At 45.5% G+C, this 17,122-nt stretch overlaps 1 protein-coding gene across 1 annotated transcript in view; it reads left to right on the top strand.

The window, feature by feature from the left end:
• FGF2 (fibroblast growth factor 2) overlaps positions 1-17,122 on the top strand; it is a 72,803-nt gene that overhangs the window by 36,081 nt on the left and 19,600 nt on the right. The window lies entirely within an intron of this gene.

The following is a 17,122-nucleotide window of genomic DNA, read 5'->3' on the forward strand; positions in this document are numbered from 1 at the left end:
GTCCCTTGGTTCTGGTATGTCTGGGTGTTGCTAGTGAAATTCCTGTTACAGGACCAGGTGTGGATGTTTACTATGAGCTCCAAGGATTGCTCCTCTGGCTCATATCCCCTTCCAGTCTGCTGGGTAATAGAAGTTACTTGACCCATCTGGTAATTGAGGATTTGATGGACCTCGTACTCTTCCTATCCACCACCCCCCATAGTGATCAAGGATGGATCCATATGGCCAGGGAAGGATTTGTTGATGAATGATTTGAGAAGGTAGACATCTTGAAGGACTTCAGGAATTAGAGTTTGAAGGTCACTGGATTTATTTTCTGGAAGATACGAAAGGGGCTGAAGTACTTGTGGTTAAGTGTGACAGAGGGACAGATTGGCTTCAAGTTCTGGGTGGAGAGCCATACCTTATCTACATTAAGTCTGGGGTGACTTGACATAGCTTTTGTAAAGCTTCTTGCCAGCTATCAAATTGTGCCATAACTCCTGATGACTTTGTTGGGAATGGAGGACCAAGGCTGTGGGAAACTGGGGATGAAAACCAAAGTCTGCAAAGAATATGCTTTGCCAGATGAAGGTGTGGGTTGCATTATTGCAAGTGAATTCCGCCAGGGATATTGGGAACCCAATCATGTTGGTGAAAATTCATGAAACAGTAAAGGTAATGTTCCAGTGTCTGGTCAACCCTTTTGGTCTGCCTGTCAGTCTGGAGGTGGGGTGGGGGCAATTGAAATGGAGGAATTCCTGCCAAATTCGGAGACTAACTGGGCATCCCGATCAGAAACAATTTGGTCTGGCATGCTGTGGTACCAGAAGATGTACTCCAAGAAGAGACACATTACATATGGTGATGGAAAGGCATGGCAGGGGATGAAATGGGTTACTTTTGTCAGGAGATCCACAACTATTAGGACCAATGAGTAGCCTTGGGAGCGGAACAACTCCACAAGGAAGTCCATCAAAAGGTGGACCAAGATCATGATATCGTTAGAAGGATCTGAAGAAGGCCCACTGGTCTCATGCTGTGTTTTCTGGGGTGGGGATAGAGATCATATGTCCTAACAGTCCTTGACATCTTTTTGTAAGGCTGGCTACCAGAAATATCAGATTCCTGTTCTTAAGCTGGCTGAAATGACAGCATTGTGGCACATCAGTACTTGGATCTGAGGATCTCCTTCAGAGAGGTAAAAGTGATCCCCATGGTGGTGGAGGCCTTGCTGTGGAAGGAAGGGTACCATTACCCAGGGTATAATCTGACTGGTGAACCACTGTATCCCCTCAGTTCTCCAAACTTGAGTGCCTTTTACACACTTCACCGTGAGAGCAACCACTCCTGGTCTGCTGTCTCTCAGGCCACGTCTACAGTACAGGATTAATTCGGATTTGCTTAAACCGATTTTATAAAACAGATATTATAAAATCGGTTTAGCGCGTCCACACTAAGATCATTAAATCGATTGTGTGCGTCCATGGTCCAAAGCTACCGTCGATTTCTGGAGCGGTGCACTGTGGGTAGCTGTTCCACAGCTATCCCATAGTTCCCACTTCCGGGTTGAGAGCCCAGTGCCTGATGGGGCAAAAAACATTGTCCTGGGTGGTGCTGGGTACAGCCTCACCCCTCCCTTTGTGAAAACAGCAGACAACCGTTTCGCGCCTTTTTCCCGGGGTGAATTGAGCAAACGCCATAGCACAGCAATCATGGACCCTGAGATCAGTAACGCTATCCTGACCGTTGTTAACAACTCGCGTACTCTCGTGCTGACTATGCTGAACCATGAACTTCAAAGGCAGGAGGAGAGGAGGAGGCAGCTATTGCAGAGCTGCGACGACAGTGAGGACGAGATGGAGGCTGAATTCTCCATAACCGCGGGCCGCAGCGTTTGGAGCTACTGCTATTAACGGGGCATCTTCTACCCATTGAACGCCGATTTTGGGCACGGGAAACAAGCACAGACTGGTGGGACCACATTGTTTTGCATGTGTGGGACGATTCGCAGTGGCTGCGAAACTTTCGCATGCGTAAGAGCACTTTCTTTGAACTTTGTGAATTGCTTTCCCCTGCCCTGAAATGCCATAATACAAACATGAGAGCAGCCCTCACAGTGGAGAAGCGAGTGGCAATAGCCCTCTGGAAGCTTGCAACGCCAGACAGCTACCGGTCAGTCGGAAATCAATTTGGAGTGGGCAAATCTACTGTGGGGGCTGCAGTGATGCAAGTAGCCAAAGCAATCGTTAAGCTGCTGCTACGCAAGGTAGTGACTCTGGGAAACGTGCAGGTGATAGTGGATGGCTTTGCTGCAATGGGATTCCCTAACTGTGGGGGGCCATAGATGGAACCCATATCCCTGTCTTGGCCCCAGAGCGCCAGGGCACCCAGTACGTGAACCGCAAGGGGTACTTTTCAATGGTGCTGCAAGCACTGGTGGATCACAAGGGACGTTTCACCCACATCCACGTGGGATGGCCAGGAAGGGTTCATGACGCTCGCGTCTTCAGGAACACTCTCTGTTTAAACGGCTGCAGCAAGGGACTTACTTCCCAGACCAGAAAATAACTGTTGGGGATGTTGAAATGCCTGTAGTTATCCTGGGTGACCCAGCCTACCCCTTGATGCCATGGCTCATGAAGCCATACACAGGCAGCCTGGACAGTGGTCAGGAGCTGTTCAACTACAGGCTGAGCAAGTGCAGGATGGTGGTAGAATGTGCATTTGGCCGTTTTAAAGGGTCGCTGGCGATCATTACTTACTCGCTCAGACCTCAGCCAAACCAATGTCCCGTTTGCTATTGCTGCTTGCTGTGTGCTCCACAATCTTTGTGAGAGTAAGGGGGAGACATTTATGGCTGGGTGGGAGGCTGAGGCAAATCACTGGCCGCTGAGTACGAGCAGCCAGAGACCAGGGCGATTAGAAGAGCACACCTGGAGGCGCTGCGCATCAGAGAAGCCTTGAAAACGAGTTTCAGCACGGCCCAGGGTACGGTGTGACTGTTTGCTTCCCCTTGATGAACCCTCCGCACTTGATTGACTCATTCCCTGTAAGCAACCCACACCTTCCCTTTGATTACAGGTTGGTGAAGGAAATAAAGTCAGTATCGTTTAAAATCCTTTATTCTTCATTAACAGTAATTCTGTATCTGTTAAAAATCATGTATTTTTTCTTACTACTTATCCCTGTAAGCAACCCACCCTCCCCTTTGGATGTATTCTTTATTAAAAAGTAATTATAAAAAGAGGCAGAGAATTATGAAGGTATCCCTGGCTGCTGTGCTTTGGAAGGAGGGGGAAGGGAAAGGCCATTAAGCACATTTCAGCGTAATTACAGCCTTTTGCTTGAACTCTCCAGGGGGGTGGAGGAGTAGGCGGGTGCAGAAAGCCTTCCCCCACGCGTTCTTACACGTCTGGGTGAGGGAGATATGGGACGTGGGGGCTTTGAGGGTGGTTATACAGGGGCTGCAGCGGCACTCTGCTACCGCGCTGCTCTTCCTGAAGATCCACCATGCGTTGGAGGATAACAGTTTGAGCACGCAGCAGATCCAGCGTTGCATCTCGCCAACGCTGATCTTCCTGCCTACACCTCTGATCTTCCTGCCTAACCCTCTCTGATGGTTCACTGGCATCTTTCCTGTAGTTTGCTACCACATCCTTCCAATCATTCTGTTTATCCCTCTCATTGCGTGTTACTTCCATAATTTCTGTGAACATTTCATCTCGCGTCTTCTTCTTCCTCCGCCTTATCCCAGCAAGCCTTCGGGATGGCGTAGGCATGCCAGAGAAATGTGCAGCTGCATGGGGGAGGGAAAAACAGGGGAGATAAGTATGTAGAAAGATACATTTTACAGAACAATGCTAGTACTCTTTCACAAAGAACACTATCCACCTTACAGAGCACATGTGATTTCTATACAAGGTCGCATTTTGCATCGTTTAAATATTCAGTGTCTGTGTGACTGGTGTGGCACACACAGAGACGCAGGTCCGGCCACCCTACTTCCATGCGGCGATGGTAAGGCTTTAAAAGTTTGACTTCTCCACCGTTCATATACACAGTGATCTATATGATGCCTTGTTCCTGTTAAGAGGAACCTGCAAACCCCAAACCCCCCTCTTTCCCATCCACCAACAGCGCATGGCTGCTATCAGGTAAGATCGCTGCTAATGCTCACCCTCCTTCACCCCCCGCAGTGCGTGGCTGGTAGCTGGGAAGATTCCTGCTTGCCAAACGCTGAAAACTCTTCGCTATCCTTCCTCCCATCCCCCCGCTCTGCCCAGTAGCAAAACGCCATGTCTGCCCCCTATTTACATTCCTGATTTTCTACCAGGTAACAATGGATGATATCACTCTCCTGAGAATACCACCGCAGGAGGCAGATCGTTTGTTTCTGGAATGCCTTCAGTGCCCGGGCTGTACGCAGCCGCGCTATGTGAAGCAATGATTCCAAATTTCTTGCTAAATGCATGGCGTGGAAAAGTTTCCTACTATGGGGGACCGGATAAGGCTGCCTTGCCCAGAAATGTTATCATAAGGCTTTTTGAGTACCTCCAAGATCGATTCATGGAGATTTCTTTGGAGGATTTTCGCTCCATCCCCAGACATGTTAACGAAATTTTCCTGTAACTTTAATGGCTGCGACTGCATCACAAGCCCTGATGGCAATGCAATCAAAAAAAACCACCTTGTTTTAATCCGTGTTTGATATAGAATAAAGGTTCACTTACCAGAGGTCGCTTCCATGGCTTCACTGTCTGGGCTTGTGGCTTGGGAGTGCTGGGACTGTAATTCTGGGGTCTCAAAAAGATCCTGGCTGTAGGGGTTTACGGACTGCTGTGTGCTCTCACCATGGTCTTCTTCATCTTCATCTTCCTCCCCAGCTTCCCCCTCCGCTACATCCTCAGACACGGTTGATATTTCAAGCCCTAAGTCTGAATCCACGGACAGGGGTGGGGTACTGGTAGCGCAGCACCCCAAAATTGCATGCAGCTCAGCATAGAAGCGGCATGTTTTCGGCTCTGAGCCTGACCTTCCGTTTGCTTCTCTGGTTTTCTGGTATGCCTGCCTGAGCTCCTTCACTTTTACTCTGCACTGCACGGAGTCCCTCCTGTGCCCTTTTCCAGCCATAGACTTTGAAATTCTTATCAAATACTTTTTCATTTCGTCTTTTGGAACGGAGTGCGGTGAGCACTGAATCCTCACCCCAGATACCGATCAGATCTAGTACCTCCTGTGTGGTCCAAGCTGGCGCTCTTTTTCGATTATCAGGAGACTGCATTCTTACCTGTGCTGATGAGCTCTGTGGTCACCTGTGTGTGTGCTGACCAGAGCACGCTGGACAAACAGGAAATGGAATTCAAAAGTTCGCAGGGGATTCAGGGGTTTTCCTGTTTACATGGCCAGTGCATCACAGTGTACTGTCCGCTGCTATCATGAGTGCCCCTGTCAGAAAAGTTCTGAAACCAAAATTGGGATTGACTCACTTGGGACTGAGTCAATCGGTCCCTTATGGTTTCTAAAAATAGAGTACGTCCTGCCTGGACTGTCATAGCCCCGGCTGCCTGCCTCCAAGTTCCCCCCCCCCCATTGTATCTCAACAAGTCTCTGTTTCTTATTCTTGTATTCCTTACAACTTCATGACACAAATGGGGGGGCCACTGCCACAGTAGCGAAAGAAGGTTGGGAGAGAAGGGAAGCAACGGGTGCGGTTCTTGCGGGGACACCCCCTGTTAATACTGACACGGAGCAGCTGTGCTCTTCTAATACACTTGCCTCTTATTGTAGGAAGGACGGACTCTATTTTTGGAAACCATAAGGGAGGGATTGACTCAGTCCCAAGTGAGTCAGTCCCAATTTGACTTTTGCGTTGCGCCCCCGGCTGATTTCAGCCAGGGGCACTCATGATAGCAGCGGACAGTACAGAGAGGGGGAGATAACCGTCATGTCATTGCCAGTTTTCTCCAGCAGTAGACGGTACAGAATGACTGGTAACCATCTCTGCTATCATTGCAAAAGCAATTGAATGCTGCTGTGTAGCGCTGGAGTATCGCCTCTGTCTCCGCGGCATCTAGTACACATACGGTGACGGGAATAAAAACAACCGGACGGGCTCCAGGGTTGCCGTGCTATTTGTGTCTGCAAGGGCAATCCAGGAGAAAACGGAGCGAAAGGACTGTCTGCTGATGTTTTCCGGAGCAAGGAATGGCTGACGACATTTACCCAGAACCCCCCGCGACCATTAACATTCGCCCCTGAATTTCAAGGGGCGGGGGAGCATGGAGGAAGGGAAGGGGGTGCTGAGGACTCCAGCTATCCCACAGTCCTCAGCAGTCTCTGACAACTATTTGCATTCTTGGGAGCGCCCAATGTCTGTAGCTTAAAACACAGTGTTGGCGTGGTTCACGGAACAGCTCATCAGTCTCTTCCCCCACCCCAACACGTGAAAGAAAAGAAAAGAAACGGCTGGTAACTGTCTTCATCATAGCAACTGGGGGCTGAACTTCAGCAGCCCCCTCCTCTCCTGTGTAAAGAAAAGATTCTGAACTGCATGGACTGTCATAGCCTCCCCCTCATTTTATCTCACTAACAAGTCTCTGATTCTTATTCCTGCATTCTTCATAACATCATGCCAACAATGGGGGGGGGGCACACTGCCACGGTAGCCCAGGAAGGTGGGAAGCAACAGGTGCTTGGGTAGTTGCAGGGGCACCCTCTGTGAATACTGACACAGGAGCAGCTGTGCTGTGATACACTGCTTCTTTAATACACTTGATCCTATTCTTGTCAAGACTGACTCTATTTTTATAAACCATAAAGGGAGGCATTGACGCACAGTCCCAAGAGAGTCAATCCCAATTTTGCTTTCAAAAAATTTCAGAGGGTTATTATCCTGTTCTGTCTGTTCTGTTTGTCTACTGTGAACAAAAAGAGGTGAGACTGTAGTTGCTGAGAACAGTTAGTCATCCTACTGAACCATCTACAGCCAGGGAGAGAAGGGGAGAGGAGCAGATACTGCTCTTCAGTGCTGCAGCATCGCCTCTATCAGCAGCATTCAGTACACATAGCAAGGGTGACATTTACAGTAGTCAAGGAATGATTTCTTTAACTTTCTTTCACGTGTTGGGGTGGGGGGAAGAGACTGATGAGCTGTTCCGTGAACCACGCCAGACACTGTGTTTTAAAGCTACAGACATTGGGCGCTCCGCCAAGAATGCAAATAGTTGTCAGAGACTGCTGAGGACTGTGGGATAGCTGGAGTCCTCAGCACCCCCTCTCCTTCCTCCATGCTCCCCGCCCCTTGAAATTCAGGGGCGAATGTTAATGGTTGCGGGGGGTTCTGGGTAAATGTCGTCAGCCATTCCTTGCTCCGGGAAAACATCAGCAGACAGTCCTTTCGCTCCGTTTTCTCCTGGATTGCCCTTGCAGACACAATAGCACGGCAACCCTGGAGCCCATCCGTTTGTTGTTTTTATTCCCGTCACCGTATGTGTACTAGATGCGCGGAGACAGAGGCGATACTCCAGTGCTACACAGCAGCATTCAATTGCTTTTGCAATGATAGCAGAGATGGTTACCAGTCGTTTCTGTACCGTCTACTGCCTGGAGAAAACTGGCAATGACATGACGGTTATCTCCCCTTCTCTCTGTACTGTCCGCTGCTATCATGAGTGCCCCTGGCTGAAAATTTTTGAAAGCAAAATTGGGATTGACTCACTTGGGACTGAGTCAATCCCTCCTTTATGGTTTATAAAAATAGAGTCAGTCTTGACAAGAATAGGGTCAAGTGTATTAAAGAAGCAGTGTATCACAGCACAGCTGCTCCATGTCAGTATTCTCAGGGGGTGCCCCTGCAACTACGCACCCGTTGCTTCCCACCTTCCCCAAACTTCCTGGGCTACCGTGGCAGTGTGCCCCCCCCATTGCTGGCATGATGTTATGAAGAATGCAGGAATAAGAATCAGAGACTTGTTAGTGAGATAAAATGAGGGGGGCAGCCTCCATGGGCTATGACAGTCCATGCAGTTCAGAATCTTTTCTTTACACAGGAGAGGGAAGGGGCTGATGAAGTTCAGCCCCCAGTTACTACAATGAAGACAGTTACCAGCCATTCTGTACCATCTACTGGGAGAAATTGGGAGTCATTCCCATTTTTACCCAGGCACCCCCGGCCAGCCTCAGCCAGGAGCACTCACTGGCTGACCATCTACCCAGGGAGGAGGGGGAGAGGAGCGGATACTGCTCTTCAGTGCTGCAGCATCGCGTCTACCAGCAGCATTCAGTACACACAGGGTGACATTTTACAGTAGTCAAGGAATGATTTCTTTTACTTTTCTTTCATGTGTTGGGGTGGGGGGAAGAGACTGAGGAGCTGTTCCGTGAACCACGCCAGACACTGTGTTTTAAGCTACAGACATTGGGCGCTCCGCAAGAATGCAAATATAGTTGTCAGAGACTGCTGTGGACAGTGGGATAGCTGGAGTCCTCAGTACCCCCTCCCTCCCTCCATGAGCATCCATTTGAGTCTCTGGCTTCCCGTTACGCTTGTCACGCAGCGCTGTGTATCCTGGAGTTTATTTTTCAAACGCTTTGGCATTTCCTGTTCTGTAACGGAGCTCTGATTCAATAGATTTGTCTCCCCATACAGCGATCAGATCTAGTATCTCCCGTACGGTCCATGCTGGAGCTATTTTTGCATTTGAGACTGCATCGCCACCCGTGCTGATCAGAGCGCGACGCTGGGAAAGCAGGAAATGTAATTCAAAAGTTCGCGGGGCTTTTCCTGTTTACCTGCCCGCTGCAACCGAGTTCAGATTGCGTACCAGAGCGGTCAGTGGTGCACTGTGGGATACCTCTCGGAGGCCAATAATGTCGATTTCCGTCCACACTAACCCTAATCCGAGTTGTTACTATCGAATTTAGCGCTACTCCTCTCGTCGGGGTGGAGTACAGAAATAGATTTACAGAGCCCCTTATATTGATATTAATGACAACGTCGTGTGAACGGGTACAGCGTTAAATCAATTTATCGGCCGTTAAACCGATTTAAAGGCGTAGTGTAGACCTGGCCTCAGCCTCTAGCATGTAAATTACTCCCAGCTATACTCTGTGAGTGCTATGGCTAGCAACACCAGCAAATTACCAGTCCCAGACTTTCTCCCAAAAATGTCTTATACTGCCCAGCACTCTCCTGGATAACACAAATCATATAAAGTTGGTCATTTTTATTAAAAGAAAATGATATGCACAAATCTTGTTATCTCAAATGGAGTTTCCCAAACACTTCACTCCAAGCACACTGGTTTAGATAAAACAATAAAACAAGTTTATTAACTACAGAAAGAAATATGTTAAGTGATTACAAGTAAGGAGGCAAAAAAGGCAGAATTTGGTTACAAGAAAATAGATAGTAGTAGTTTTACCTTTTAACTTCCAGTTATTGTAAAGCCCTAAGCCCACAAGGGGTTACGATAGTTCCAGAAGGGACCTCCCTGTCATTAAGCCCATGCCCTCCCTATGTCTCGTCTCTTTGGGTTGCTCAAACTATAATCTGCCAGGGCATGGGTGACCTACCCAGTGAGTGGGGCAGCATCTTGTCTGGTGGTTGTGGTGGCAGTTTGGCATATTGGCAAGTATAGATGTAGGATTCAAGCAGTGGACTGAGGGTGAAGCTGGATCAGTGTTGAGGATCCAAGCCAAGGGTCAAAACTAGAATCAGGATCAGCACACTAAACCAAAGTGAGGATCACAAAGCCAAGCCAACGGTTGGAACTGGAGTCAGGATCGGGAGCAGGGCAGGGAGGCAGAGATTAGATAAGAGCAGAAGGAAGTTGAGGCTGGAACAAGGGTTCCTGGGAGCCAGCTGTGCTCCTGATCAGGAAGTAGTTTTCACAGTTAAATTCACTTAGAAATGGTAACTATTAGTGGTGCTGTATAAAGATTTAGAAGTTTTTGATTAGAGAGAGAAGGAATCATCAATGTTTTTGATAATGGCATAGAGTATACACTTAAACTTTGTGGAAAAACCAAGGTGGGAGGGGTTTCTAGTGATCTTAAAGTGGTGTAGCTGCATCAGAGCCACTGTAAGCTGTCTAGTGTAGACAAGCCCTAACTGTCAGGGTGATTAAGCACTGGAATAAATTGCCTAGGGATGTTGTGGAATCTCCACCATTGAGATTTTTAAGAGCAGGTTAGAAGAACACCTGTCAAAGATGGTCTGATAATACTTATTCCTGCCTTGAGTGCCTAGAAGACATTTTGAGGCCCCTTTCAGTCCTATGATTCTATGAAAGAGCCAGGAATATCCAGCAGCATTAAAACCAAACTTTATCCTGCAAGTAGTGAGTATTATGCTTTATAGCTTTAGAATAGTGTAACATGAATTTTAGCAATTAATCTAGTATAAATGTTAGTAAATGCATTACTCTATCAGAATATACATTACTCTCAAAAGATCATCTTGTCACAACACAAATATCCAAATAGTCAAAGGTTTCATATTTGGGAAGTAGCTCATCTGCCTTTTATTTTGTCCCTGCTTTGCTTTACCCACTTATTGGAACATTTCAAACACCATTAATTTGACAATCCCTCTAAGAGCTAAATTTTGACAGTTGCAGTTAACTGTAGAGGTTGCCATGGATTTTTGTAGAAAAGTAACTTTGCTCACATGATTTTCTGTTGGCAAGATGTAGAATTGCCACACTGGAAATCTGAAACTCCATCCTCAGTTAGCAGCTGGAGAAAGAGTTTGTAAGTGATCCCTTTGTGGAAAGCATTTTTCAAGTCAAGAGGATGACAAACAGATTGTAACTTCTTATGGGAACTTTTCTAAGTACCTGCAAAAAACCCCCTCATTTGGCTAATGAAATGGCTAAATAATCTGCTTTAGTAAATCCAAGTTAAAGATACTGGCATGTACAATTGCAGGTTTATTTACTGTGCTGCGTACTTAAGATTATGAAGTAAACCAGGATACTGTGATGTCACATACACCCCACCTCGGAGTTAGATGTGATTGGAGCACTAGCATCATCAATTAAAACAGAAGTGGAAAGCAGCATTGTCACAGATAAGTAGTTGACGAGATGGGTACATTCCAGCTGCTTTTATACAGCCTTGAATTTGCTGCTACTTGTACCTCAGAGCAAATACTTCCCTTTTGAGATATGTGAGTAATAAATTTAGCCAGGTAAATTTTGGAAGAGCAGGATAACATATTGCTTTTAGAACTGCCCAGGACTGCTCTGCATTGGTGCAAATCATCCGTAATACTTTTTTGGGGGCCAGGGAGAGGTAAATATTAATTGTATTAGAAAAGCTGAGAAGTCTTTCCTTTACAATTGTTTGTAGGTGTTCATTAGTAAATCACTTTTTACATCTACTCAGGCAGGGGTGAAAGTAACTTAAAGGGCTTACTGGTACTTCAGAGTCCTGCAGAGGGGGAGGGGCCTCAACTGGAAGAGGCGTGACCTCTATCGGAAGAGGTGGGGCCTTTAAATCCTGGGGCTTTTAAATCAGGATTTAAAGGGCACAGGGATTCAGCTGAAGCTAGGAGCCAGGCCCTTTAAATTAACCCTGGAGCTACCAGCTGCAGAGGCGGCTGGGAGCCCTGGGGTTTGGGCAGGGGTGAAAGTAATTTACATTTCTTACCCATATGGTCCAATCGCAAGCAACCCACCCACCTCTCCTACGTACTTCATGGATCCCTCCCATTGCATGACATTAGACAGAGAAAATAAAGCTACTATTACTACTAGCAGTACTGTCTGTAATAAAACTTTACTATTGGAATAAGCCTGAAAAAGTGAAAACTCACTGTCACATTTTTCTCTGTGTCTTCCCTCCTCCTTCTCTCCAGCTTGCAGCAGAGAGACTGCCTCCTGCAGAGGTTACCTCTAACAGTTTAAACTCAGTTGTTCCCTGATGGTTCAGCCTCCAGGATTAAGAGAGGTTTTGGCATCTTTGTTAATTTCACTCCCAGTTGTTGGGGCGGGGAGGAGGGGGAAGCTGTGTGTGACCATGGCAGGGGCAGTTCTTTTCTGCCCCCGGATGAGGGATCTCCAATACTACTAAAATACAATAGTAGGGGCCGGTTGCTGGGGTCGGGGCAGTCGCGGCAGGCTGCAGCTGCATTGTTTTTGACACACACATTCATACATACTGCATGTATGTGTATGTGTATGAATGTGTCACAAACAATGCAGCTGCAGCCTGCCACTGACCAGCAGTGGCCCAGCAACTGGCCTCTGTGGGCTGCTGCCTGCAGAGAGCCAGCAGGTGCCGCTGGGCTAGGTCTGCCAAGGAGTAAGTAACCACAGCCAGCCAGCCAAGGGAGGGAGCTGGGGAGGGGAGGAGGAGAGAAAGGAAAGCCAGGGTGAATGAAGGACAACTGGGAACAGCCTCATGAAATATACAAGATATTTAAAGAAAGTTTTTATCAGTTTCAGCCTCTGCACTCTGCAGGCAGGACAAAACAAAAGAGATCTGAGATTGCACCCGCTGTCCTAAGGACGTTTCAGGTGTTTTAAATCAATATAGAAAGAGGGTGAATTGGAATGAAAACTACTATTTCTTTCAAAGGAGGCACAATAATTTTGCTGAATATTCAGTTTTCCCTCCAATCCCTTTGTGGTTTTGTCTATGGGGGCTATTTTTTCCCTGTAAATCTTTAGTTGCTGTAGCAAAATTGCTTTGTCCAAAACAAACCCTAATCATCATGACACATCTTTCCACCCATGTTCTCCATGGTTTTTTATGTTTTTTTTTTTTTAAACAGTAACTTTGAAAGAGGATCTACAAGCAGTTTGGACACACAACCATGATCCTCTGCTGGGAGAGAATGGAGTAGATTTGAACTTGGAAATGGTTCCTGATTTTGATTGTGTTTAGGAGATCCCCTCATCCCAGGGGCAGAAAAGAACTGCCCCTGCCATGGTCACACACACATCCAACAACTCTGGGAGTGAAATTAACAAGGATTCCAGAAATGGCTCCTAACTCTGGGCACTGAACTGCACAGGGAACAGCTGAGTTTAAACTGTTCTTTTGCAGGCAGCAATAGCAGGCATCTCAGCCAGTCTACTGCAAGCTGGAGCTTAGAGGAAAACCCATGCTGGAGGGAGGGTGGAATGGGGAGGAATGCAGAGCCTTGTCTGCAGCCTGGGTGGAGGAGGGGGAGGGAGGAAAGGAGAAACCAATGTGGCAATGAGTTTTCCCCTTCCATCTGCTTTTATTAGCTCAGGATTTAAGCTGTGCAGCCAAATGCTTGTATTTGTTGTGTATATTAGTAGGAGAGATCCCCTCATCCCTGAGGGGCAGACAGAGACTGCCCCTGCCATGGTCAAACACACCCTCCCCTCGACTCCCTCCCCCCAGCTACTGTGAGTGAAATTAACAAGGAGACCAGAAACCTAGCCCTGGGGGCTGAACCATCAGGGAACAGCTGAGTTTAAACTATTCTTACGCAGGGAGCAGGCTTCTCTTTTCCTCTCTGTCAGTCTCCTTTTCTTACCGGTCCTCTATACCGGTGCATACCAGCTTACTTTCACCTCTGTACTCAGGGCATTTGAGGGCCAGGCATAAAGCAGCTTGGGCAGTATCTTCAAGGCTATGTCTACACTGAACACCATTGGCAGCAGTGTGTGGGATATGTGTAGCTACACATCACAGTGAAAAGCAGGCCTCATCCTCACTGCTTGTGTAGCTACACGTGTTAGTGAAAAATGCTGGCAGCTGGGAAGGCTTTGGCAGATCCCTGCTGCCCGGGCCTTTCCTCACCATAGTGAAAGGCTCGGGCAGCAGGGAAGCAGCTGGAAAATCCTCTTGCTAGACCTTCCCCTGCTATAAGGAAAGACTCCAGCAACAGGGAGCTGGTGGAGCTTTTCCTTGCTGTCTTCCTGCTACTGGAGTCTTTTCCTGCAGCAGAGAGCTAGCTGCCTGATCCTTTCTCCTCTGCCGCCCCACTGCCAGAGCCTTTCTCTGCCACTGGAGTATTTTCCTGTGGTGGGGAAAGGCTCTAACAGCAGTACACTGTGGCTAAAAATAGCAGCGTAGATGGAGTGAGGAGGGGGAAGAGCCACAGCTTGGGTGAGTAGAGCGCATAGGGTATATACTCACATATGTACATAGACCATTTAGGCATGTCTTGATTCTACTTGCATGGGGATGTTTGTTTAAAACAACACTTTTCGTTATTTTTTAATTGTGGAAACAATTGTACAGGTCTTGAGGTTGGTTTTTTTTTAATACATTATTTTCACAATTTAAACTTTTGGTGCATATTTAATTTGACAGTTCGCCTATAACTTCTTTCTAAAAGACATCAGGAAGCCTAATGAGACCTTGCCAGATGTAACCCAATATTACTTTTCACACATACGTCACACAGCTGTATCTAGGTCATCTCATTAAGTGTATGGTTAATGCTTCCCCAACAGTTACTCTCCACACTCTCACCTCACCCAAAAGGTAGACAGCTGTATTGCAGATTTCTGAAGCTATTTACAAGTAGAATTTTGGTTTAACAATTGACTTAAATGAGAATTGTAATTTTGACACTAATGATAATTCCATTATTAAACACTTCAAATGCCTGTTTATGACTAAACAGGTTTCTGTACCACATGGAAAAGTTGGACAAGTTAAACATTTAAAGTCCATTTTGGGTACTATCCATAAGTGCTGTGAATTGGTTCTTTCCCTCTTTTATGCAAAAATATAATAGGCAAGTGGTGATTCATAAGGATCCATTTCAGTCCCCATAGAGTAAAGCAAACATTTTAGTTTAATCTTACTTTGTTTTTTAAATATTTTTAATTAGTGAATTTTCTACAAACTCTTGTTAAAGCCTACATGAAAATATGACAAACCAGACTAATTCATAATTTTGATATTTAACAGAATAGGTATCAAGAAGATATTCTCCCCACTCCAAGTGTCCACAGATTTTTAAAATCTCTTAATTGTACACATCTTTCTGTGGTGGCTTGCTAAAAAGAAACCTCAGAGAAAAATCCCATTGGATTGCGGTAAAGAATACATAAAAATGGGCCATAACTTCCATTCCCCTTCCTCACAGGGGAAAAAACCCTAAAAGAAACATTGAGTTTAATGGCCCAATTTTAAGTAGTACCTAGTCCCTTAGAACTGTTTTATTCTTTACTGTAGGTTAGTTAAAGGGTACAAGTCAAATATTTCTCATAGTAAACTATTTAAATATTACACAAAGCAAGATCGTGGAATATGTAAACTTCTTAGAACAGTTAAGCAAAGCTTGAACATTTTGGACTAGAACCTCCAATAATGTAGATTGGTGTAGTTCAGTGGATTTATGCCAATTTACATCAATTGAGGATCTGGCCTGTTCAGTAATCGACTCTCAGCGTGAATCTGTTCATCTGATCAGTTTTGTTTCTGTGTAATGTCAATTCCATCTTAGTGCTAAGAGCCACAGCTTGCTTGCAGCTGGGGGGTAAGATCAGTGAGTCACTGGCACCAGGGGACTACCCTGCTGAAGTTCCTTTTAGCTTTTTCTGCCTTCCCAGTTGCTGGTGCTTGGTCAGCTCTCCCTGCTGCAGGACACTTCTGAGGAAAATTAGAAACCTTTATTGACAATTTTTTGCAATATAGATTAGCTCAATGTGTCCATCTAATTCCCAGCTGTGTCCTAGGGCTTTGATGCAGGACTCTCTTATACTATGTCTGTGTAACATAATGAACCCCTTGGCTACTATTGGAATACAAATAATAAATGATCTTAAGATATCACTGTAGTGCAGATTCATGCCTTTAATGCTCAAAAGTCTAATGTCTTCTATCCAACAATCTAGATTGAATGTAGGTACTTCTTTACAAGTACAGTGTAGAAAATATTGACTTTGAAATGTTAGTAAACATTTTACTTAAGGAAATTACATAGAAATTCACATATCGTACGAGAAGTTAACTGTGCTGAACTTGAGACTAAATTCAGTCATTAAACTGTGAAACAAAGGGACTTCTGTCCTACTTTAAATGTGAATGTCCTCTCAACCTGAACTATGACTTCCCCAATACAACCACCATAAATGTTCCTGTTGTTTTAGGAATTTATGCTGATCTGACCTACACGTAGAAGCATATGTATACATAATAGGTATGCAAGATCCCTTTTATAGGGTTATAGTGCAAGTCTGCTGATAACTTTTTAATTTGTGTTTTTATTGTGCATTTTCCTTATTAGATTAGAGTCAGAACTTTTAATTTTCCATCTCTAATTTCCCTGTAATATGCTTCTGTGATGTTGCTCTCTGTATGCTTTATGAAAATATGCTTATGAATGTAACTGATGTAACTGAAATATGCTTTATGCAGAAGGTCTCTTGTAAGGTATCATTACAAAGCTTATAATCTACCGTGTATGTTCATTCTATTTGTATGAATGTATCATTCTTATATCTGAAGCTAGAAATATCAAGTATAGCTCTCAGGTCCTCTTGTAATTATGCAAAGTATGGGCCATTAATAGTGATTTAGAATCTAGATGGCACCCATTGACTAGGACAATTGGTTTTGGGTGGTTTATTTACCTGCAAACCTTCCTGTGTACTTGTGGGCCTGCCCTTGGGAAATGAAGAATGAGGTCTTCAGTGGCATGTGACTGTGCCACCTAATAATGAATAAAATCACTTCTGTTTATTAATTAACCCAGAGTGAGTGATTAACCTGGGTGAGTGAGCAGCTGTGCATGTGTCTCTATCAGTGTTATAGAGGGTGGATAATTTGAGTTTACCCTGTATAAGCTTTATCCAGGAAAACAGATTTAGAGGTAACTTCAGCACATCAGGTGACAGTTCCAAGGGGGTCTCTGTCGCTGAACCTGTCACAGTGGTGTAGTTGAGCAGGATTGCTTTGTGACGTGCACAGCTGATTGCTTTGAGACACTGGTAGTGTTTTTTGAGTGTGGTCGAAGAACAGACGCAGAGGTTACTGGTTTGTTATTTTCGGGTATTAATACCCCCAGGTATTAATCACTTACTCTGGGTTCATTAATAAACAAAGGTGATTTTATAAAGTATAAAAAGTAGGATTTAAGTAGTTTCAAGTAATAAGACAGAACAAAGTAAGTCACCAAGCAAAATAAAGCAAAAACACGCAAGTC

The sequence above is a fragment of the Chelonoidis abingdonii genome, chromosome 5 (genome assembly GCF_003597395.2).
Source record: "Chelonoidis abingdonii isolate Lonesome George chromosome 5, CheloAbing_2.0, whole genome shotgun sequence".
NCBI classification, from domain to species: Eukaryota; Metazoa; Chordata; order Testudines; family Testudinidae; genus Chelonoidis; species Chelonoidis abingdonii.